The following is a 25,784-nucleotide window of genomic DNA, read 5'->3' as shown; positions in this document are numbered from 1 at the left end:
CCAGACAATGAAAATCCGACAAGGGGCGGGACCACTCCTTCCCAAGGGGTGCTCACAGGCGAATGACGTAACCGACTGGTGTGGAAAAACTCATGCATGTGCACGAGGGTTCAAGCATGTCTGACGTAAAATGATATGAATGAAATCCATATAGTTTTTGAAAAAAATAAAAAGGACCGTTACTTTGTTGACAGACCTCGTATTAACTGGGTTTTTAGATGTTACTGTGTTTGTTTTATGTAAAAATGTCAGACGCTCAGGTTGTTTCTCCATTATTTTCAATGGGAGTTGCTGCGAGCTGCGATCACTTCCTGTTCATGTCATTCGTGTTGTGTGTTGGGGGGTGTGGCTGGATGTTTTGGTGTTCTTTTCTTTTCTTTGCTCTTCAGGTGGCATGGAAACTGATTTGTCTGTGGAGAAGGTGCTGGCTGAAGAGTCCTCACCCTCATCAACATCATGTGTAGCACCTGTGACTGGTGCTCACATGCAACCTTAAAGACTTTCAGCTGAAGCAGATAATTGGATGGCGTTCTGCATTTAAGGCATGTGTGATTCAAGCAGAACTGCCGGGAACTCGACCTTGTGATGTTCGTTTGTGAGACGCTGAGGACCGCGCCTGGGTTTGACACATCGAGCCCGTGAAGCAAGGAAGGGTGAGGACACATGCTGTCAGCACACATCAAAGGTAATTAAGTGTTTGATTAATTGTTGATAGTAACTTGGTGTTTTGTTACACAGTATACTTGAATTGTGATGAGAATTGTGCAGCTTGCTTCTCACTGCTGTGGCGTGCGGATAAGTGATCCTCCACCTGTTGTGAGAAGCTGCTCATTTGCATAAAGTTAAAAAAGATACAGACCTGAATGTGTTGCTGATAGCGTGTGTCTTTTGAAAGATATTGTTGTAACTGCTGACTTACCTCACCTCTTCTTTGCTTCACAGAGAGTCGGTTTGTCGTGTCCACCTGGGGGGTGTTTGTCTGGTGGTAGTGAGTCCAGGAGCGCCGGGCTTTGATCCTTGCAGGCGCTGGAGAGCGTGCCAACAGTCACTCCACCAGAGGGACGCTGTTTTTGTTTTTACACCTTTTATGCACAGTGGGTGTAATAAATATATTGTTTTTGGAACCGCTTTTCTGGTTATTTGTAGCGCTGGGTTCCGTCTGACGCAGGTCCGCTCCTCAACCCGCGTCTACACATAACAGTAGTTCCCGGCCATTCCATAATGCACCCAGCGGCAGAAGCGGTTCCTTTTGCCGAAAAAGTTCAAGAACACTTGGAGAAAATATGGGAGCAATTACAGCATCTCGCAAACCAAATTAAACAAACAGACGCCCATGTTATGGAGCTTGCAGCGCAAGCCTCTCCGCTTCCTGCTGCTCCAGCTGCGGCATCATCGATACTAGTGCAGATAACTCCGTCACCCAGAGATTCGGCGTCCGAACCGATTGTTTGTCGTCCGGAGCCTTGTGCAGTGATGCAATGTTCTCTGGTTTCTGCTCAGTCAGGTTGGAGCGCCGCAGCTTTACGAGGAATGTTTGTAGATGGGTTAAATGAGTCATTAAAAGACGAGCCGGCAGTCCGTGATGAGCCAAACGATTTAGATGAGCTAATATCGTTGGTGATTCGTCTAGATGATCGGATGAAGGAGCATGGACACGAGAGAGGACGCCCATCAGAGCGGGTTTTTTCGTCTCGGGGCTTTCCCCGACACAGATCCGGGCCGCCTCTTCTTCGCCCCACTGAAGCTCCTCCGACGGGACCTCTGGCTCCTCCTGTTGACGAGCCCATGCAGCTCGGACCAGCAGAGATTACTGTATTGCCCTGACATGTAAGCGTCAAGAGAAATAATGGTGACGTATCTCCAAGTGTTCTGGGACAGGCAAAATAACACACAAAAAAAAAAAAAAAAAAAAAAAATCTAGCACGAGTAAATGTTTTGTTTTCTTTAAATAGGGGTTATAATTGTATGGGGAGTCAGAGGCGTATCTGGTGGAGTGATTGTTAGGCGGTTAGAAGTCCGCCTGGGCTCACTTAATTGTTAATTTTTTGTGTTTTTAGGTATTTTCTGTTTGGGTTGTTGGGTCGTTTTATTTTGTTGTTTTTTTATTTCTCTACATCCCTAACCCCAACCTCACTTGCCCCAAGACCGTTTGTCTTGTGGGTTGTGGGGTGGTGCAGGTTGGTCACGCTGAGCATTCTCAGAAGACCTCTGCACCTAGGGGGGGGGGGGGGGGGGGGTGTTAGAGGCGTTTTTCTTGGTTTGGTTAGGGCCCGGTTCCACTCCAGCCTCGGTGAGCCTTTGTACCGTTCGTCATTGGTGTTGCCGGGGTGTGGTGCAGCAGAGACTTACCTCAGTCAGAGGGGTGGGCCGATCTGTTGCCGTTCGCCATTTTGGTAGTTCCACCCCTCCCGAGAGGCTGGGGTATGGTCGAGTTGGGGCACCGGACGTATTTCCGGTTCTCTGCTGCGCCTTGGGGTTGGAGCTGGGTTAGTTTTTTCCTGTTCCCTTCTCCGGCTTAATGTTTTGAGCCGTTCGCCAAAGTTGAGCTGCCGAGGGGCTCTGGGAGGGACCCGGGGTCTTTCGGGGTGCCGGGGAGGGTAACAGGGTTTACGGTCGTTTTATATCCCCCCGGGGTTGTTTTTGGTAGTCCTCCGGGGGTTGATTTTTGATTTTGTTCTGTTTCCTTCCGGGTTCCACCTCCAGGGTTGATGGGACGGTCCTCTGGGGGGGAATTGGCTTGGGGCCAACTAGCCAAGTGTGACCGGGTCTGGGGTTCCGGGGTTGTGGGGAGGGTACCTCCTGGGGTTGATGGTACGGTCCCCTGGGGGGCGCTGTTTTGCTCCATGTACACCTGGGGACCTTTGTGGGATTATGGTTCTGGCTGTTCCTCCTGGAACTGGCGATGAAGGGTTGGGCTCTGCAGGTCATTCTGGGGGGGTTGTTTGTTGTTTTTCTTTTATGCATTTACATTTGTATTGTGTTTGTGGGGCTGTGTTGGGTTTTTGCGTTTGGGAGTTTTTCTTTTCTTCCCGGGGTTTGATGGGACGGTCCCCTGGGGAGGTTTTGGGTGGGTTTTATGTTTTTTTCTGTGTTGAATTGTACTGGGGAATGTTTTGGGGCTTTTGTTGATTCCAGCCGGCCTTCCAGCTGCGGTGCCTGTCCTGCTGTCTGTGGTGGACCTTAGGAGCGTGGTGCTGTCTGCTTCCTGGCGTGGACCCCGGAGGGAGGTGCTGTTCTCGGGCCTGGTCTGTTCGGTCGCCGGGAGGCTTCCCGTTGATGGGGGGGGTACTGTTGTGTGTTGGGGGGTGTGGCTGGATGTTTTGGTCTTCTTTTCTTTTCTTTGCTCTTCAGGTGGCATGGAAACTGATTTGTCTGTGGAGAAGGTGCTGGCTGAAGAGTCCTCACCCTCATCAACATCATGTGTAGCACCTGTGACTGGTGCTCACATGCAACCTTAAAGACTTTCAGCTGAAGCAGATAATTGGATGGCGTTCTGCATTTAAGGCATGTGTGATTCAAGCAGAACTGCCGGGAACTTGACCTTGTGATGTTCGTTTGTGAGACGCTGAGGACCGCGCCTGGGTTTGACACATCGAGCCCGTGAAGCAAGGAAGGGTGAGGACACATGCTGTCAGCACACATCAAAGGTAATTAAGTGTTTGATTAATTGTTGATAGTAACTTGGTGTTTTGTTACACAGTATACTTGAATTGTGATGAGAATTGTGCAGCTTGCTTCTCACTGCTGTGGCGTGTGGATAAGTGATCCTCCACCTGTTGTGAGAAGCTGCTCATTTGCATAAAGTTAAAAAAGATACAGACCTGAATGTGTTGCTGATAGCATGTGTCTTTTGAAAGATATTGTTGTAACTGCTGACTTACCTCACCTCTTCTTTGCTTCACAGAGAGTCGGTTTGTCGTGTCCACCTGGGGGGTGTTTGGCGGTGGTAGTGAGTCCAGGAGTGCCGGGCTTTGATCCTTGCGGGCGCTGGAGAGCGTGCCAACAGTCACTCCACCAGAGGGACGCTGTTTTTGTTTTTACACCTTTTATGCACAGTGGGTGTAATAAATATATTGTTTTTGGAACCGCTTTTCTGGTTATTTGTAGCGCTGGGTTCCGTCTGACGCAGGTCCGCTCCTCAACCCGCGTCGACACATAACAGTTCGGGGAGAAAGTGAAGTTTGCAATTTAACGTCCTGTTTATTGTAATAAATAATTTTTTATTAACAAACAGACATGTATATTTTACCTGTGCATAATAAAATATGTAAAGTAAAAGAAAAAAAAATTAAATTAAGTGTTCCGACCATAGAGCCAGACGAATGCGTTTAACGGAGGTGGAGGCGGAGAAGGGAGGGACGGAGGTTTGCGCACAATGTAAACACAAACTAAACTTAAACTGTAAATCCTTAAAAGGATCATACAGGCATAACTTTAATTGTAAACTTGGAGGTCTTTGCACCCGGAAACAGATTTATCACATGATCCGTTACATCAGCGCTTAACAACCGGATAGAGACTGGAATGGACGTCACGTGACTAGCGGCGTGCCGCATGGCGGCCATTACTAAGGGTGGAGAGAGCGCCTTGAGCCAGTTAAACAGAAGCGAAATGAGGGGACAAAAGGCAGCCAGTGCTTCACCATCAACTGCACCAACTATAAAAACAAATTCTCCAATACTAAAATGAACTGTACAATAGCCTTAATGTAATTATGTAAAACAAATGTCTATTTTAAAGTCGTTATGTCGCAATTTAATATCAATATACTGAGACTATAACTCAACGCCATAAGTTCTTTTCATTAAGCTGCGTTCACATGCATACAGATATGGAAACAAAAATGTTTAAACATATTTATGTCTATATATATACTTGCAGTTGTTGTTTAATATGATATGTACATGGTGGTCACAGGCAGCATTTAAACAGTGTGGTTGGAGGGGATGGAGGAGGTACTTTTTACCCTGACTGACGGTCACAAGTCATAAATTCTGAATGGCTTTATATCTACTTGTAATAAGTTGTTTGTTAGTCAAAATCATATATATGTTGTTGTCATTAAAAGACTAGCAATAATATTACAGTGGAAAAAGCAGCAAGGTAAATGACCACAATGGCAAGGCATGCAAAAAAAGCAGTCAGTTTATTATTGATGATCTGCACATCTCCACCCTTAGTAATTGCGCCTTCCTGTCCTGAGCAACGCTAATAGACGTCCATTCCAGTCTATATTTCCATGGCAGAAACCACTGATTTCTACAAAATGGATTGGTACAGAAACCACTGATCTGTACAAAACAAACGTGTGACAGGACTGCTCATTTATGGAGCAGTTTTCTGAAGAAAAATCCTTGGAAATGTTTTTGTTGTTGTTTGTTACCTCAGAATTTCTGATTACTGTTAAAAAAAAAGTTTAGAACACTTGTAATTAAAATAGTTAAATAAATCAATAAATGGTTCTTTAGAAACCTTTCATCTGTAAATTAAAACCACCTGTTATTTCAGATTAGATAATTTCTTGTTTAACATAAGGAACCTCTGACATTTATTTTTAGACAAAATAACATGGAAATTTGTACATTTTTTTAAGTCTGGTAGATTATTTATATCTCATTTCAACCAGAAAAACAGACACTGTAAATAAATACAAATGTTTATTATAAATGCAACAGGAAATAATTTAACAATGACTGCAGTGTGATTGGAAAGTAGGATTTCTGTGACATAAACCTCATGATGAATTTTTTTATAATCATTTCAACTTGTAATTTCGCCAAAATATGTAATTGCCTTTAATGTTATCAGGACAGAGTCATTTCTAAAATATGAATTTGAGCACAATAAGTGGAAAGCTTCTACCTGTGCAAATGTATTTGGACTTTGATTCGTGGACATTTTTAATGATCCGTTCATTCATTGTTAAAATAGAAAATGAAACAGCTTTTTAAAAAAATAATTGAGTTTTGCCCGTAATCTACAGATGTCTCTTGAGCTTGAGTCCCGTTGGCTATTGGATAGTGTAGTTTTAAAATGACTGGAATTGGTAAGTGGCATACTCTCCGGTATTAGTTGCATGGTTGTCTTCATACTGTACTTTTGTGCCACTGATTTGGCCTACAATGTTTTTGTCATGGGTTGAAAAGGTTTCTGCAAAGTAAAGCATCTACCATATTTTCATTGTTGTATGTGATTTTTCTGGGAGCTAGCTTCTGTCCTTCAGCCTAGCTGCTGTTTTAATGTAACTTAACGTATACTAATACTAGCTTGTTTATACTGGGTAGGTTTCCTTATGGACCACAAAGCCTACAGGTTCCAGTCCCCCGTCTGGACCTGATGATGGACTGTCAACTTCAACAGACATTGTGGTAGGAGGCGTGAGGCTCTGCAGCCAGTGCATGCTCATGTAGACTGGTGTGTTCTGTTTTGTTTTTGTTTATGCGTCTAAACTGTACACAAACAACGCGGGGGCATGCAGATTTTATGTAGGGTGAATCTTGCAGCTGCTGAATTTGGCAGTACAGGCTCATATCCCGTACTAAATAGAGGGAGGAAAAGTGAACTCTTGCAATATACTTAGTTGGGAAGCAATAATCTGCTCCTTATTATTGTTAAAATAACTTTTCTTTCTTAATAACAAGGAGTCACAGTCACTTTTTTTTTGAGTGACTGTGACTTAAAGTTGTCTTATTTACTGTTAAACAATACACAGTAGCTTGCATATGATACTTTTGGCTGGATTTAAACATTGTTTATTCATGGTTTATGACCTGATTAAATTTCTTTGTTAAATTAGGTTTTCAGATGCCAAAAAATAAATGTATTTTATCTTGTATTTTTTTAATCACTCTTTTAGATTTACTGTTGTATACTGTATTTTGCAATTGGTGCAAATTACTTACTTACATTCTGACAGATTTCTCACATTTATAGTGGCAAATATAGAATATAAATGATCAGATGGAAAGTATAGATCTATTTGTTGTTATGGTGTTAAAAATGTTAATAACCGGGGCACATACGCACGGGGTTGATGATGGGCAAAAAACACAATCTACCCACTTCAAAAATGTAGACTACACCACTGCATACTTCCATAACTTATCCAATAATAAGGTATGATCTATGGTATCGAATGTTTTCTGTAAGTCTAAAAAAACCTACGGTGTATTGTTTGTTTTCAAATGCATTTGTAAAATGTTCCACAAACTCAATTGCTGCCAATGAAGTAGTACAATTTTTTCTAAATCCATAAGGCTGCTCATTTAGTATATGATATTTAGATATAAAATCATTTAACTTTTTAGTGAATACCTTTTCCAGAAATTTTGAAAATTGAGGTAACAGTGAGATAACAGTGAGGTAACAGTGATAAACACGTTTGAAAAAAATGTGTTTATCACCAGATTTGACCAGCAGTATTACTTTAGCTATTTTCATTTTTATAAGAAATAAATGTCATTAATGTCAAGTTACAGATATAGGTTAAAGGTTTAATGACACAATTCTATTTTTTATCAAAAACATATCAAAATTATCATAATCAGTTGATTTTTTTCCCTTTAGTTTATGAACTATGTCAATTATTTCATATTCATCAGTATGTAGTGTTATGTTTTATTTCTACTCCACTTCAGATGTCAAAGTTTTCAGTCACCTTGTGTTTGTTTAGTTGTCACCTGCATTTGTTATTCCGGCTCCCTTATCTCACACGCCTGTTGCTGATTAGTTCATTTAGTATTTAGTCACCCCCTTTGTTGACTGTTCATTCTGTCTGCCCCTCGCATTTTCATTATTAAATTGTTGGTCTCAGCATTGTACCTGTTGGCATCGAGCCCTTTCATCTTGGTGTTAGTTTTTTCTGTGTTATCTGTGTTTTATGCCACCTCCTTATTGGGATAGGCTTTTTGTGCACTTTATGACTCACAAACTGTTTGCATGTTTGGATGTTTTATTGGACATTTTTGCACCTGCATTATAAATAAATCGCCTGAGTTTTGGACACACCTGTCTGATTGTTGTCTGCAATTCTGGGTTCACAACTTCAGTAAATCGTAACAGGATGTCTGGAAAGACAAAGTTCACAGCATCATAAACAGCTGTAAAAAAAGAGACATCTGAACAATAACATGCGACTCAGTGTTGCAGCACTTGCGTCCATAGAAACATTTCATTGATGGATTTCATTCATTCATGAATTTATCATTTGGAATCTTCCATTCTGAAGACACGTCTTCACCGTGTGTGAAGGCTTTATATTTCTATCAGTCTAAAAAAGTGCAGGTGAAGTTCTCCATAAAGGTCAACCTTTCACTGAAAGGTGTGAACTATCTGAATAATTCATCTTTGCTCTTCTATGAAAAATGAAGAGCAGGAAATCAATTCTACAGTTGTGGCATGACTGCCCATATTTACTGCTTCCTTTTATTGGGGTACAACGTTAACCCACGTCTGGGACTACAGGTGGGACTCCAGCCTTTAGATAATTTATTCTGAGGTTTGGTGGTAGAACTGGCACTCCAGCTATACTGAACATCTCTTGCAAAACTAGACACCAGAAAATGAAATCTTTTGCTTCTGCAGTCAGTGGGAGTAATTCTGCTGTAGCTTTCTCTTGGAAGACGACATGTCATGAAAGTGGAAATGGTTTGGATCCTCATCCATTCCTGTCCTGTCTCTGGAGGGACTGTTCACTGCACTGCAGTATCCAGTGCAAAACCAGGCAAATGGGCTCCTGGACCACTGGTACGCTTGGCAAATATGACCAAATTCCACTGCTTTCAAGGATGCCTGAAAAGGTGTGGATTGAACTGGCTATGGTCTCTACCGCACGTTAGACCCGGCAGGCGGATACTACTACCTTTCATCCAGCATACCAAAGGAATGGCAGTTTCTGTGGTGGACTGGCTCCTTCTAATGGTGTCATAGATCATTCCAGTTAATGAACATATTAAACCAGCCTCAGATGTTAGTGCTCTGATTGTGTTGTGCCTGTTGTCTCCCTGAATGCTTCAACTGCACTGAGTGAAGACTCAGTGAGGAAGACTATTTACTCAGCTTTAGTAACAGATGGCAAGGACTCAATTGGTCCCCAGGGTTCTGATATCAAGCAAAGCAGCTTACATGCTGCTTGATTTTGAAAAAAAAAAAATACTGGGAGCTACAGTTTGATGGATCCTAGTTCCAGCATCCAGTTGCCTTGCTACTTTTGGTACGCCAATACTAGTGGTGTAGATAAGAGTGATCATCGTCTCACTGGCAATCTGAATGGAATGTGGGAGTACATCCACAACCAGTAGCTGATCACCATGCAGATGGTAAACCATTCATTCATTCATTCATTCATTCATTTTCAGCCACTTATCCGGGTGCGGGTCATAATGGCAGCAGAGCAAGCAGCTCACACAACAATTCTCTATCCTCAGTCAAGTCCTGTAACACTTCCCGGGGGATCCCTAGGCGTTCACAAGCCTGCTTTGAAATATAACCTCTCCAGTGTGTCTAGGGACTTCACGTGGACTCCTCCCAGTTGGACGTGCCTGAAAGACCTCTTTAGGGAGACAACCAGGGATCATCCTCACTAGATGCCTGAACCCCCTCAACTGATACCTTTCAATGCAAAGAAGCAGTGGCTCTACTCCAAGTTCCACACAGATAATGGAGCTACTCACCCTGTCGCGAGTGTAAGCCCAGATACCTAATAAAGGAATCTTATTTCCACTGCTTGTATCCACAACCTTATTCTTTTAGTCATTACCCAAATTCATGACCATAAGTGAGGATAAAAGTGTAAATTAAAGCGTACAAAGTGAGGAACCTTGGGGGAATCTTTGATCCTACATTGTCCTTTGACCTCCACATTACAGCTATTATGAGGACTGCTTTCTTCCACCTGTGAAATATGGTGAAGATTCGTCCCATCCTGTCTATGGCTGATGCTGAGACCCTGATTCATGCATTTGTCTCTTCTAGATTGGACTACTGCAATGTTCTATTTTCTGGTTTACCACAATCCAGCATTAGGGGTATCCAACTGGTTTAAAATGGTGCCGCCAGACTTTTGACAGGAAGTAGAAAGTTTGACCACATTTACACCCATTTTGGCGTCTCCTCACCGGCTTCCTGTCCCAGTGAGATCAGATTTTAAGGTTCTGCTACTAACCTATAAAATTGTTCATGGACTGGCACCTCCCTACCTAGCTGACCTAATTAAACCCTACGTACCGCTGCAGGCTTTGCATTCTCAGGGTGCAGGATTACTTTGTGTCCCTAGACTGAATAAAAAGTCTGCAGGTCACAGAGCTTTCTCTTATCGTGCCCCTGTTCTGTGGAATGATCTCCCTGCATCAAACAGTCAGATTCTGGAGAGACGTTCAAGTCCAGACTTAAGAGGCACTTATTTTCCCTTTCAGATGGCTAGCATACTGGCATAGTATTTTACTATGCTTTTTACTCTTTTAATTCTTCTATTTTTCTTGTTGCTTAAGGCTGACAAATTACACTGTATTTGTTGTCTTTCTTACGTCTGATTCTGTCTTTTCTCTCTGTTTGAGGTGCAGCTCCATCCAGAAGTAGGAGTGGGTGCCTTCTTCTGCAGGCCTCCTGTCCTGTGCACCAGCTTGGGCTCCCAAAATTTCCTGTATATTTGTATTGACAGTTGTGTCGGTAGCATGTCACAAGCAGATGGTCACCCCTTTGAGTCTGGTCTGCTTGAGGTTTCTTCCTCAAATCATCAGAGGGAGTTTTTTTCTTACCACTTTCACCTGTGTTCTTGCTCTGGGGGTTGGTAAGGTCAGACCTTACTTGTGTGAAGCGCCTTGAGGCAACTTTGTTATGATTTGGTGCTATATCAATGAAATAAATTTAAATAAATTGAATTGAAATTGACTGGAAAATTGAGAGTCTCACCTTCTGGCTGTCAGGATTCGTGGCATGTACCACAGAGGGTGGAGGACACAAATGCAGACCCACAGGCAGAGATGGTGGAAGTCTTTATCTGTTAGCAAGGCGTGGTTCGGTACACTCATAGGCAGGCAGCAATGAAGAGGTAACAGGCAGAAAACAACCACACAGAAAATCACAGGGCAGGATCACAGAAGGAGGGTAAAATCAAAACAAGAGCCAGGACAGGGCCAAACCATGACATCGGCTCACCTCCTTCTTTACCACGACAGACCAGTACAATTTCTTGAAAATTTCAGACATTGCCCCATTCCATCTGTTGATCTTCCACTTCAATTTACCCCACTCATGAACAAGACCCAAAAATACTTAAACACCTGTACTTAGGGCAGTAACTCTCCCCTGACCCAGAGGGGACAGGGGAGAGTCTTTGAATTTTTTTCAGTATCACTTTTTTCCTGTAGTTTCTTTGCTCAGTTTTTCCTCCCAGCTCTTTGTTCCTTTCCATACCGGCGCTTATTGTCACCAGCACAGCTATGTCTCGGCGCTCCTCCTCCTGCTCCCTCGTGCTCTGACAGCGTGCCTTATGAAGTTAACCAGAGAATCTAGGTAATAAATCAAGTCACCTTGCCAGTTGATGAGAGCTCATACGCAGCTCTTATCTGCTGAATCAGATTGGTCACCGCCCGTCTGGGGAACCATGAATCTGCAGTACCTCCTGATCCCTCTGATATATCCAAGGGAAATTAGTGCAGAAAGGAAGCTGCTGACTGGCCGTTATGTTCAACAATGAACCAAGAGGTTAGAGAGGACAAGAATTTTATGTTGAATGAAAACTGCATGTTGAAGTTCATAATCTGGAAGTTACTGTAGATTCTCAGAGGTAAATTTAATGTCTTCCAAATATACAATGGCTACAGACTACCAAAAAAAGTCTCTTTTTCTTTCGCTTTCTGTCAGCAGGCACTTTGCTGTTATCAGAAACGCTCTTTACAACGTGACAGCAGTCTTTATTCAAACCATTTCAATTTTATTATGACAATAAATGCACTTATGTGCACATACTGCCTTTCCAGGGGCGTATGTGCTGCATTGAGCTTGTTGATCTTTAAAGGCATATGTTCTTTCAATCTTTTACAATTTAAATCATAAAATTGATGCATTTTGACACCACTATAACACTGGTTGACACAATTTTTCTTGCATGGACATTGAGAACTGATTTTGGGTCATTTGAGGGGTGTTGAATCTGAATCTGGTGTTAGTTTTTGGCAATCACATCACGAAATTTTGAAATATGAAAACATATTTCTCATATCAAGCATTGAAGCCAAAGCTGCAGTCTCACACACCTCTTCAGTGCCATGAATGACATTACAGCTCTTTGTTCACATTTTGTGAACCTGGTTTAAAAACTATGCTTTTGAAGCTGGTTTTGTGCGATTAGTGGTGTCAAACTCGTGAGTAAATGAACAACTTTTGCGTAATCAATATGGAACATACAAATTGCAAAAAACATGATGTGATAGAAGAAAATATGAGCTCAGATTCGGATTCAGCACCTCAAAATCACCCCAAAGTAGTCCATGCAAGAATTTATTTTTTATTTTGTTATTATTATTTTATTTTTTATTTTTTTGACCAGTGTAATTTTATTCATATTCAAATAATGAATCATAATCTTATCACCAATATGAACAAATTTGGTCCCTTTTTATATAATTAATTTGGGTGGGACATGCTTTATATGGGGAGGTGTGTGAAATCCTGAGTATTTTTGCAATATTCTAAACACGCCATATGGACTTCACACATCCAGTTGAGTGTAAAACAGTCCATAGAAATCACCTAAGGCTATATTAATATTCTGTGAATGCAAGCACCTGTGTAAAAGGAGTTTTCTGCTGTTTATGTCTGGCATGGAGGTGCATAAAAAGGCACATTTGTAAAACACACTGCGCCTTTGGCTCACCTGTGTTGCTGCTCACAAAATAGTCCACAGATCTGTATGCAGAGTAAAAATAAACAAAGACATAATCCACACGTCTTCTGAAATTCAGGACTGGAGCTGTCCGTTTCTTTTTGCCCTAATCACAATGATTGTGAGTAAGATCTCCGCACCTCCAAGCTAATGAAACTACATCGTCCCACCATGAACTTGACACTGAAATAACTCAGTGTTTGACTATATCTGTGACCGTGTTTTTGAATAATTGTGATGATGATCAGGTGGATGGCGGGTGGATGATTTATGTGTAATAGTAGGGTCAGATAACAGCTGGTCACAAACTCCAACTGACTGCAATGTGTGGGCAAAGTATCTGCATTTAGAAAGAGAACCTCTACCAATCTGACAGTGCATGCACTCAGTCCGCAGTGGACCATAGTCATTTGGGGGCAGGGTTCCTCCCACCAGACAAACCACATTGTGATACAATGTGGTCACACAGAGGCTTTGGGGTGCTGCACGCTGAACCTCCACACAACCGGTCGCTGCAACTCCTTGCAGTCGGTCGCCACTAGCAACACCTTTGCCGTCCTGTTTTTACTCAAGTGTGACTGAGTCATTAAACAGTTATAGTGTTGAGGTTGACCTTTCAAGGTTACTTATATATATATATATATATATATATATATATATATATATATATATATATATATATATATATATATATATATATATATATATATCATTAAATGCTGTTACTACTAGAAAATTATGGGTAGAAATACTAATAAAAACACTGTGTAATTAGATATTTTACAGACAGGAATTTACACTGTATTACCAGCTACAGCACACAACTACCCACACCCAGACAACAAGTGGACCCACAACCAGGCCACAACTGGACTCACAACCAGGCAAAAGCAGGACTCTCACATATAACATACTACACATCTCACAAACAAAATTTTTGTCTTTTTCACGTTAAGTGGGCCAAATCACTTATATTAAAAGTAAACTAATGGAAATTGCTGCTGTACTTTGATTCTTTTAACCATGTAACTTGCTTTGATCCCAGGAATTGAACGGGTGTGATAGTGGTGTGTGGCCACAGCGTGCACACCTGGTATTGCTCACAGTGGGCCTCAGTGTACTCAGGGAGCTTGTATGTATGTCCAGGCACATGAAAAATTAGAGGGAACATTGCTCATAACCATAATTAGAGTAGCAGTGCACACCAAGCGTTGCGCCTTAAGTATCAGTGCCACACACAGACTGCAGTTCTTTTACTGCATTACTACCATTATTTAATGCTTTGATCTTAAATATGATCAATCTATCTTTGTTAGTTGGCTATGTACCACAGGCTTTTAAGGTGGCAGTAATTAAACCATTACTTAAAAAGCCATCACTTGACCCAGCTATCTTAGCTAATTATAGGCCAATCTCCAACCTTCCTTTTCTCTCAAAAATTCTTGAAAGGGTAGTTGTAAAACAGCTAACTGATCATCTGCAGAGGAATGGTCTATTTGAAGAGTTTCAGTCAGGTTTTAGAATTCATCATAGTACAGAAACAGCATTAGTGAAGGTTACAAATGATCTTCTTATGGCCTCGGACAGTGGACTCATCTCTGTGCTTGTTCTGTTAGACCTCAGTGCTGCTTTTGATACTGTTGACCATAAAATTTTATTACAGAGATTAGAGCATGCCATAGGTATTAAAGGCAATGCGCTGCTGTGGTTTGAATCATATTTGTCTAATAGATTACAATTTGTTCATGTAAATGGGGAATCTTCTTCACAGACTAAAGTTAATTATGGAGTTCCACAAGGTTCTGTGCTAGGACCAATTTTATTCACTTTATACATGCTTCCCTTAGGCAGTATTATTAGACGGTATTGCTTAAATTTTCATTGTTACGCAGATGATACCCAGCTTTATCTATCCATGAAGCCAGAGGACACACACCAATTAGCTAAACTGCAGGATTGTCTTACAGACATAAAGACATGGATGACCTCTAATTTCCTGCTTTTAAACTCAGATAAAACTGAAGTTATTGTACTTGGCCCCACAAATCTTAGAAACATGGTGTCTAACCAGATCATTACTCTGGATGGCATTACCCTGACCTCTAGTAATACTGTGAGAAATCTTGGAGTCATTTTTGATCAGGATATGTCATTCAAAGCGCATATTAAACAAATATATAATATATAATATAATATATATATATATATATAATATATAATGCTGAAAAACTAATTCATGCATTTATTTCCTCTAGGCTGGACTATTGTAATTCATTATTATCAGGTTGTCCTAAAAGTTCCCTAAAAAGCCTTCAGTTAATTCAAAATGCTGCAGCTAGAGTACTGACGGGGACTAGAAGGAGAGAGCATATCTCACCCATATTGGCCTCTCTTCATTGGCTTCCTGTTAATTCTAGAATAGAATTTAAAATTCTTCTTCTTACTTATAAGGTTTTGAATAATCAGGTCCCATCTTATCTTAGGGACCTCGTAGTACCATATCACCCCAATAGAGCGCTTTGCTCTCAGACTGCAGGCTTACTACAAGTAAGCCTGCAGTCCTAGGGTTTGTAAGAGTAGAATGGGAGGCAGAGCCTTCAGCTTTCAGGCACCTCTCCTGTGGAACCAGCTCCCAATTCAGATCAGGGAGACAGACACCCTCTCTACTTTTAAGCTTAGGCTTAAAACTTTCCTTTTTGCTAAAGCTTATAGTTAGGGCTGGATCAGGTGACCCTGAACCATCCCTTAGTTATGCTGCTATAGACGTAGACTGCTGGGGGGTTCCCATGATGCACTGTTTCTTTCTCTTTTTGCTCTGTATGCACCACTCTGCATTTAATCATTAGTGATCGATCTCTGCTCCCCTCCACAGCATGTCTTTTTCCTGGTTCTCTCCCTCAGCCCCAACCAGTCCCAGCAGAAGACTGCCCCTCCCTGAGCCTGGTTCTGCTGGAGGTTTCTTCCTGTTAAAAGGGAGTTTTTCCTTCCCACTGTAGCCAAGTGCTTGCTCACAGGGGGTCGTTTTGACCGTTGGGGTTTTACATAATTATTGTATGGCCTTGCCTTACAATATAAAGCGCCTTGGGGCAACTGTTTGTTGTGATTTGGTGCTATATAAAAAAATTGATTGATTGATTGATTGATTGATTTTGTTCTCGGTGAGAAAGTGTTCCCAGCCCTACCTCCACTGTTTCACCAGCATGCCACCCAACGGTGCAGTAAGAGGAGATAAATGATTTATTTTCTTCAATCTTCACCATAGTCGCTCAACTTTGCCCGAGCCGTTTCCACTCTTCACACTGTGTGATTTATGTGGGAACATTCGACTCTCTAACTTGGGGTTTTCTTTAAGGCACTGCTGTGTGGAGATGATATGATATGATATAAATCCACAGCGTCAGATATGCAACAAAAGGCAACAGTGAGCATATTGTTTCCTGTGAATATGAAACTTTGATTCAGAGAGAATTACACCGCCAGAGTGTGAACGAGCAGACATGAGACTGATCTGGCTTTTCTTCCTTCAGATAGCATAACTTGTCATGTTAAGGACAGATTTTGAGAGGTGTGTTTCACTATTTATTAGAGGGGAACTGGTACCTTCCCATTGATGGATAACACGACTTCAGTGACTTTCAAAATACCGTTGTTCTTTGAAACATGTCAGTTTTGAGCAGCACACAGAAAACTGGATGTTCAGTTATTTTCCATGTGAGGTTGACAAAAGAATTCCATCACCTCCGGCTCCGAAGGCAGCAACTGCACACCGCGATGGTGCTTGCCATCAAAAATTTAAAATTTTAAACTTTTGTTGCTTACTGCAGTGACAAGGACAAGCCAGATAGTGCAGAGAGTAACCTGGTTTTAAACAAGTAAATATGACTAATTTGTGTGATATTTCAGAAAGGAATTCATTTATAACCTAACAAAAAGTTTACTTTTTAAGCTGCCATCAGAGCAGTGGCTCCCTCTTTTAACAGAATATCTGTGCAACACTGTGTGTTCCAGTGATCGGTAAACGTTTGAGAATTTGGATAGAATTTCAATGTCGGACCACCACGAAGGTGAAGGTGGTGAGGGTGAATCCAGGGGTGGGGCCAGAATGCCACCAGTCCTAGCTCAAACCTGATAGGCTCCTGCAGTGCCCCTGTCTTCTCAAAACACCAATAAATTATTTTGTCATATAACTGTGACGCTACGCACGAGCTGACTGGCTGATTTCCCATGATAATCGGTCCAGAACGTGTATCACATTTGTTGCAAACCAGAAAGCTAAAAACACGATTAGAGAAACCAAGTCAGACATGAACATATTCCAGAAATGTCTAAACAGCACTGGAAAAAATGCGCATATTGGAAACTTACCAGCTAACGAGCGGACTGTTGGGTTTGCACCCTGTTTTTAAAGAAATGAGAGGCACAAACACTGTAAAGAAACCAGTCAGAGAGAGACAAATATATATATTTTATACTCTGCGCAGAGGAGGAGAACAAGAAGCAGCTTTGTAAGTGCTCAGCTCCAAAGCTCTCCTAAAATCCCCTCCTCTGGCCCAGCTTTTTATTTAGTTCATCAACATGAGAAAAAACAAACAAGGACGGTCAGGGAGAGGTTACACATGAGTCATGTCTGCAAGAGGGAGATATCAAGGCAAGGTGACGGCTGGAACCTTCGATTCCTGCGACATGAGCCTTGTGGCTCGTCCAAAGCAGGATGAGGCACTTATGCAAAATGAAAAATAGTTTGCTCAATCATGAAAAATGCAGACAACAAGTCTTTCTTTTTAAAACCTCCTCTTCTCACAAAGAGGAAAAGTACACGTAGTCATAAAAGGAAATAAATGATAATATAAGCATGAACTATATAAAATAAATGATAATATAAGCATGAACTATATAAAATAAATGATAATATAAGCATGAACTATATAAAATCCTTGACACGGACCATCTGTTAACAACTTCTTCACGGAGGTGAAGCGAACAGGTGTGACTACGAGACCAAAATCGTCAGCAGCTTTCATATTCGGGTGATACCGTAGGTTTGTGTGTTTATATACACACACACACACACACACACACACACACACACACACACATATATATATAGTAGCATATAATGAACAAATTATTTATCCTTTAATATATAGAAAATTAAAGCTCTTGCTGAAATTCCATTGGAACTGCACTAATGGAAAATATCCACCAGGTGGAGATATTGCTTCACTTCAAGAACCTTAAGCACAGGCTACTGTGGGACAGAAAGGAATAAATATGTGAGGCATTCCAGCTCTGGTCATAAACACCAGAGAGAGAGAGACAGAGAGAGACAGAGAGAGAGAAAGTCATGACTAAAGTGCTTTGAGCATCTGTTTCAGACAGAAAAGTGTGATAGAAATGCTTTACAGTTAATATCACTTTCATAGCCCATTTTTCTTCAGACAAGTCAAGTGATGCAAACATCGTGAAGATCTCCAAGTCACCAAAGATGTCAATCATTAAGAATTACAAACAGTATGGTCCTGTATGGCGCATCTGTGTGGAGTGATGGAAACCACCAAAACACTCATAACAACTCTGAAGGAGTTATGGGTGTGATGCTGGCAGTGACTGTAGAATCTGGGCTCAGCTTGTTTGTTGCACCGACCAGGTTGATATCAGTCAGGGAGTGCAGATGTCCATTGCGGTCCCAGAAATATTTTCAACATGCTTATACCATAAAATCTTTGACACAAGAGCTGAGCTCCTCTACCACTACGTCACCTCCACTAGTATGCTTTACTGCTCCTTTCCCCTCCGTCGGCCTCAGCTGGCCAACATGGGAGGCGTGACTGGATGCACGGTCTCATCTGTTTCTCTTGAGCATGAAGAAACATGAAGAAATGTTTACAAACGTAAAGAAATGTGAAGAAACATGAGGAAATGTTTAGAAACATGAAGAAATGTGAAGAAACATGAAGAAATGTTTAGAAACATGAAGAAATGTGAAGAAACATGAAGAAATGTGAAGAAACGTGAAGAAATGTGAAGAAACGTGAAGAAATGTTTAGAAACGTGAAGAAATGTGAAGAAACGTGAAGAAATGTGAAGAAACGTGAAGAAACATGAAGAAATGTTTAGAAATGTGAAGAAACATTTAGAAATGTGAAGAAACATGAAGAAACGTGAAGAAATGTGAAGAAATGTTTAGAAATGTGAAGAAATGTTTAGAAACGTGAAGAAATGTGAAAAAACGTGAAGAAATGTGAAGAAACATGAAGAAATGTGAAGAAACATGAAGAAATGTTTAGAAATGTGAAGAAACATGAAGAAATGTGAAGAAACATGAAGAAATGTTTAGAAATGTGAAGAAACATGAAGAAATGTTTAGAAATGTGAAGAAACATTTAGAAATGTGAAGAAATGTGAAGAAACATGAAGACACGTGAAGAAATGTTTAGAGATGTGAAGTAACGTGAAGAAACATGAAAAAATGTAAAGAAATGTGAAGAAATGTGAATAAATGTTTAGAAATTTGAAGAAACATGAAGAAATGTGAAGAAACATGAAAAAATGTAAATAAACATGAAAAAACGTGAAGAAATGTGAAAGAATGTGAAGGAATGTGAAGAAACGTAAAGAAATATGTCACACCTGTTTCGATGATGCACCACCAGTAGCAAGTGACACCGTCACAGACGTTAAGTTCATATAAGCTATGTCACGTGACGCCTCAAATGTTGAGTCAGTGATGAGGTCCACCAAGCTCCACTATGACTCCACGTTGGCCAGTGTGAAACAACAAAGACTCCAAACACATCCATGATGGAGCGCCAGAACTAAGTGGGAAGAAGTCAGAGACTCCGCCCCTGCAAGATAACACTCATGTATAAGCTCACTGTCATCTTTCATATCCACCAATGTATTGGAGATCCAACGATTTCCTGCAAATAAATGTTGCAGGTGCTCGTTATATCAGACTCAGACAGGTGTCTCCTGTGGGGGGTGCTCTGCTGATCCATCAGGACTCCCTCCTCACTGTTGTTGCTGGGTCCATGTAATTTCTATTTTCTTTTTTTCACATCTTTCTTCCACTCCTCAGATGTTGTTGCTGTCAGCATCGATGTTTTCTTTTGCAGAACAACAGGCTGGTGCTTCTTCTCATTATGCACGACCTCCTCCCTGTTTGTCTTCACCTGCCCTTGCGTCCTGCCCTCCGCTGTCTGTCACACGGTCTAATCATATTCACACACTGAAAATCACATTTCCTGTTAAGTGCCACTGTGGAAGGGTTCGAGCCAGCGGCTGGACAAGCCTAATGAATGCCTAACCATCAAAATGACAGTCATAATGGCATGAAAGGAGTGTCCCAAAATATCCCGGCTCTCCTCCACCTGTCCTCCTTCTCTCTCTGTCGGTAGCACACATTCATCTGTCAGAGTGATGCCTCTGTCCCACAAACACTCACTCCTCTGTCACTGCAGGGTCATTTTAAAGGTCCGTCAGAGAAAACTCAACGTCGGCCGTCTCTGATGCACCTGTTGGCTTTGTGTTTGTTATCAGGTTTTTCACTCACGTATGAGCGATTGTCGATCACGTGCATCTACCAATTTTGTGCAGAACTCAGCTTTGTAATCCTGCTGCTCTGCTCTCGTGTGTTTACAGCTGCTTCGACCATCATTTGCACCTCTTTTGATGTGCTTTAAGATGTCAAGGTCGGCTTTGATGAAAGAGGAAAACATCTATAACATATTAACCTTTACATGCTCTAGTAAAAGCATTTAAAGTATTAGTATTAGTGATCGTATTAGTAAATAAAAAGTCTATGCTAAAACAAGTTCTCATATGTATGAGTCGTTTGTTGAATTTGCCTCAGCTGTGGGCGACCCTGAAGGACGAACCACCCCAATGGTCACATTAGCTACAATCAGAGTGAGTGTTTTGCAGCGACAAAACACAACAATCACTTTGCCACCAGCTAGGTGGAGCCAAAATACACCAGAAGTCTATTTTATGCAAACACTGAGCGACGCAGCACAGCGACTGCCAGTCCGAGCAAAAAGACGGTGTGACGTCAGATGGCTGCTTGCTCAAACTAAATGTGACCGCAGGACCTTTGTGGCTGGGACGGCGGTGGGATCCAACCCGGATGGCTCGCACTAAAGACCATTTCTCTACCAGGTCAGCCAAAGGGGAATTCCCCATTAGCAAGCTAGAGGGAACGTCTTTTCAATCAGTACCCGGGACCTTCATCCCGCTACATATCTCCCCACCATTTTTGACTTTGTCCCGAAGTCACAGGTGCATTTAAGCATGTTCTGTGACTACCCACATCCTGTTCGTGACGCCAGATTGTGACCGCAGGACCTTTGTGGCCGGGACAGCAGTGGGATCGAACCCGGACGGCTCGCACTAAAGAACGTTCCTTTACCAGGCAGGTCAGCCAAAGGGGAATTCCCCATTCGCCAAGCTAGCGGGAACGTCTTTTCAATCAGTACCCGGGACCTTCATCCCGCTACATAAATAATCTAAGATGGCGGAAAATGCTCTGGAACATCATATTTCTGTATAAATCAAATATGTTTGCCATTTTTCCTCATATATTTTGTAAATGTTAGCAAGAAATAAAGACTTCTAAATCTAGAAACTCTATTTTTGTAACCCGATAACACCTCTGAGATGATTTACAAAACATCCTACGGAGATGTTAGCATGCTAACTATCAATACAGGAATGTTACTGTGAAAGATGTTGGACTGAAACAAATCAAGAGAACTTCAGTTCCAGTAAGCAGCCAAACATGAAGTAAAAGTTCATAGTGACAGTGTTGGGTTTTCCTGAATAATCCATCATTAAACATCGTGTGCATTAACGCTAAATAACCGCGAGCTGGCCACGCCCATCAAGAGACTAACACTAACTGCTTGTTGCCCTCATTTGTAGCTAATGTGATCATGAGGTTCCAAATATTCTTTTATACCCACTTCCCAGGCTGGAGGAGGGCAGCACCGATCTGTGCTGACAGAACACGCACGCACACACACACACACACACACACACATACACACACACATATATTTTACCGTTTCAACGACACCGACGTCTCATATTTCCACTTTAAAATTCTGCTGTCAGCCTTTAACCCCTGTAATGGAAGAATGCAAAGTGTCAGTGCGGTCCAGCGCGGCGAACGTCAGCGGTCTTAATTGTGCGGCGAGCAGAGGAACAGAGAAAAGGCCACGGCATCTCCGTAATAACTAAAGCAAAGCTCACATCACCCAGGCGATCCAGAGACGAGTGAATATTCATTAAATCCTCCACAATAAGAGAGAGTTTAATCTGGCAATTTAATTATGAGGCCAGTGCACAGGAAGTTTTTGGTCTAGATTCTGTTTTCCCGGGAGGTTTGCCCTCTATCCCTCACTCCCACAATGACAAAGACACACAGAAGCCATTTGAGCCAGGGCCTCACACATACCAGAAGAGGAATAATGAGTGAAGGATGAGAGAAGAAACTACCCGGCTGTCCAGCCGCGTGGCCATTACGCCACCGCATGGCCTATTATACTGAGAAAACAAGCTATAGCCCCCAGCACAAATTAGGACACCAGAGGAACAGGCAGTTACTGAGGAGGGAAAATGATTTTCCTGTGCAGGATGCAGCCTCTCTAATAGCTTTGGAATAGACTTTTTACAATAAGGTTTCCTCTTGGCTTCTGGTGCTATAAAGTGGGAGGGACTGAGTCTGAGGCGAGGATGGTCTAAAAGCAGGCAGTGAGCAAAGCAATCATGGAGATGTTTCGGATTCCAAAATGTGCCATTTCAAGCAAAATCTTCTGATTTCTCCGGGTCTTTAGCCCACCTTTATGTGGAGGCCGTGGAAATCCCTCAGAGACGAGGAAAATCATCTCTTGATTGTATCCTGGGATATCAACATCCAGGATTGATCCAGAGACACCTGTGCATAAGTTTGTTTAGTGTGGGATTATCAGACACACATCTTAAATTTACTGTCATCTTTAAAATGGAATATCAGATTTTTCAACGTCACCTCGATTTTCAGTCGGGACAAAATCCGCACAACACTGAGACAGAACGCCACCATGGTGAGGAGGCTAAAAATGGAGCCCAAGTTTAAAAGGGCGGGATTCACACTTTAAAATATGTCTGTTCCTACAAACACACACACACACACACACACATACACACTTGTTAATGATTTTTAGTTTTTTGTTTGTTTTTATTGTGTTTTCTGGGCATTGCGACGGTAGAATGAATCCACATGCAGACCTCTGCCTTCAGTTTTAAATTTGATTCTACTTGCCGTTATTTTTTTTTAATACAAGCCAACAACGTGTTTTAATAACACTTCAAGTTAAATTCAACTCTCATTTTTTGCTGTGTGTTCCACTGGACACCAACTGTGATGTAACATTGACATTAAAGGTTAAAGCGATTCAGACCTACGTAATTTTAGCATCTTGTTACAGATCTGGTTCTAACATGGCTCCGTTGTTGTCCGGAGGTTGGGCCAGTGCAGAGTTCAGTTCTGTATCGATGCAGTCAGAACACTAAAAGTTATCGGGATTCCAACTTTTAGAAGAACACTGCTTCCCTAGTTTTAACATTGAATGATTTTTTCCAAAAATTCATATCTCTGTCAAAGACATCAAGATTCTTTCATATTTGAGTGTTTTGTAGGTTGGTATCCTTCATCGACTGACAAAGTTTGATCTGGATCTGATCTGGATTGTGGATTTTGTGGACATTTGAATTTAATATTGAAAAGCCCATTTGGTGTACATTTTGGATTATACCTCAGTCAAAAGTGCCTCAATCACCCTCATTTGTGAGAAAGAGGTGCAAACTGGCGTTCTGAATGAACAGACTAAGTTTGATCTGTATCTGAGCCGTATTATGGATTTAGCGGATATTTGATTCTTTTTAACACTGAAAAACCCTTTTGATCTATATTTTGTACTATTTTTTATTTTATGAAAAGTCACTTCTAACAGGACTTTGACCTTGAAAGTTTTTTCCAAGGTAAAAATTTGTGGAATTGGAAACTAGCGCTGGTGGAGGTTTGCAGTCTACGACCATGGCACGCTAGTCTTTGCTGTTTTTAGCCCATAACTCCAGAACATTCAGTCACAGATAGTCCAAACTATACCTTTTTGGAATCTTTATGATCAGACAGATAATATGGTGTATTTTTAAATATGAGTGGACTATTTTTAAATTTTGACCCCTGTATAATCCTTGATTGACCCCTACCTGACTACAGCTGCTACCCTGGATGGCCATCATGCATTTCTGTGTAGGTCATGGTGCACTGAGGCTGGACTGTGAGAGTCATTTAGTCCCTTTAAGGGCCACTGATGAGGACTAAGTTGTCTCCTGACTACAGACTCTCTGACTGGAGAAACTGTAACTTTTGTCTGTTGCATCTCCAGTCATACTGGCAGAGTGACATGGACGGAGACGTGACACGTTCACGTGGGACAGCCGACATGATAAAGGTTTGTGTGCTGTGGCAGAACGAGGAGTCTTTCGATGTTTCTGAGTTCAAAGAAACTAAAAGTTGTGTTTTTACAAAATCTTTAATGGCACCAGGAGTGTTGTCCTTTATTTATTTTGGAAGTTTTTTTGCTTTTTTTGTCACACTCTACAGTTCAAGCCTTCAACATGTGCTGTTTTATAAGCTGGAGGTGAGAATTAATGAATCTTCTCTCTGGGTTTTCATCTCTCTACTACGCACACGTTGGTGCAGCAAAACATTTCAGGCAACGCAATTAATTCAGCTCAGCTTTTTCTCCTCTGGCTCCTCCAATAGTCTCCTAAATCACGGCTCCTCCCTGAAACACACAAATTAAATTCAAATGTCTGCACCGACACAATGTGAGACGGAAACACAGGGATCACTGTGGAACCAGAGAAGACCAGAAGATGTGTTGATGTTGTTTTTTATGTTGTGACATTGGTGCACCCGTGCACATCCACACCGGCTGAGCTTTGAAGCAGCTCTGATTACGGCGGACAGGCGCGAGCTGAGCCGCTGATTGTGAGAGGAGAGAAGAAGAGATTTGTAGCAGAGGTGATTTACTGAAGTTGTCCATCTTCATGGATTTGTGTGGAAGTGGGTCTTTCAGTCACTTCATCTTATCGACAGCTACAGCCCAAAATCACCAACAGATTTTATTTCACTTCTACTGCAGTTGCTGATGATTTGAGAACCTCTGGATTATGGATTTTTATTTTCTTTCTTCAACATAAAAATGGGGATTTTTCTACATTTCTGTCAGTTTGTCAGACATCAAAACCAAAGGAAGCTCATTTTCATTCACAGCCACACAAGCAAAGACGAGCGTCCAAATCCAACCCCTCGTCCCTGATGTGACACCTGGAGAACGGCTCAAGTAGGGGATTACCTGTTGGGGTTAAATACGGTGGGACCTTGTGCTCCCCGTGGCTGCTACAGAAGCCATGAAGGTCCAACAGGAACCCTGAACACGAGACCGCAAACAGGATTCTGGTGAAACAGAAGTCCTCAACAGCAGATTGGCGATGTTTGTGAAGGCAGCTGAAGGCTGCAGAAGGTCCTCACACCATGTTTTCACAGCCACTGGACCAGGATAAGGATCTGTCAAGGACCATGCGTTTGTCACCGTGCAGCGACCTTCCCACATTAAGGGCCCCTTCACACATAGTGCGAATTTGGTCGATTTGTGCATAAAGTGCACATGAAGCAGGAATGCAAAACATGTAAAATCGTCCCTGCCTCTAACGCCTCGTACACCTGTTGCTACAACTATTTGCACACACCAGCAGCTGAAAGACAGAGTGTGCTCTGTGAGAGCCCATCGAACCCTCTCAAGGCAGGTGGCGGCCAAATTCCAGGTGACACACGCGAACATCTAACATCGCT

The 25,784-nt window shown here is 41.8% G+C and overlaps 1 long non-coding RNA gene across 1 annotated transcript; it reads left to right on the top strand.

The window, feature by feature from the left end:
- The first annotated feature begins 9,378 nt into the window (after positions 1–9,378).
- On the top strand, positions 9,379–24,483 carry LOC117528143. Its single transcript, XR_004565683.1, has 3 exons — positions 9,379–9,495; positions 19,849–19,857; positions 24,473–24,483. It is a non-coding gene; the product is annotated as an uncharacterized LOC117528143 (long non-coding RNA).
- The last annotated feature ends 1,301 nt before the right edge of the window (positions 24,484–25,784 follow it).

The sequence above is a fragment of the Thalassophryne amazonica genome, chromosome 16 (assembly GCF_902500255.1).
Source record: "Thalassophryne amazonica chromosome 16, fThaAma1.1, whole genome shotgun sequence".
NCBI classification, from domain to species: domain Eukaryota; kingdom Metazoa; phylum Chordata; class Actinopteri; order Batrachoidiformes; family Batrachoididae; genus Thalassophryne; species Thalassophryne amazonica.
The sequence above is the reverse complement of the archived record's forward strand: the minus strand, read 5'-3'. Positions and strand labels throughout refer to the sequence as shown.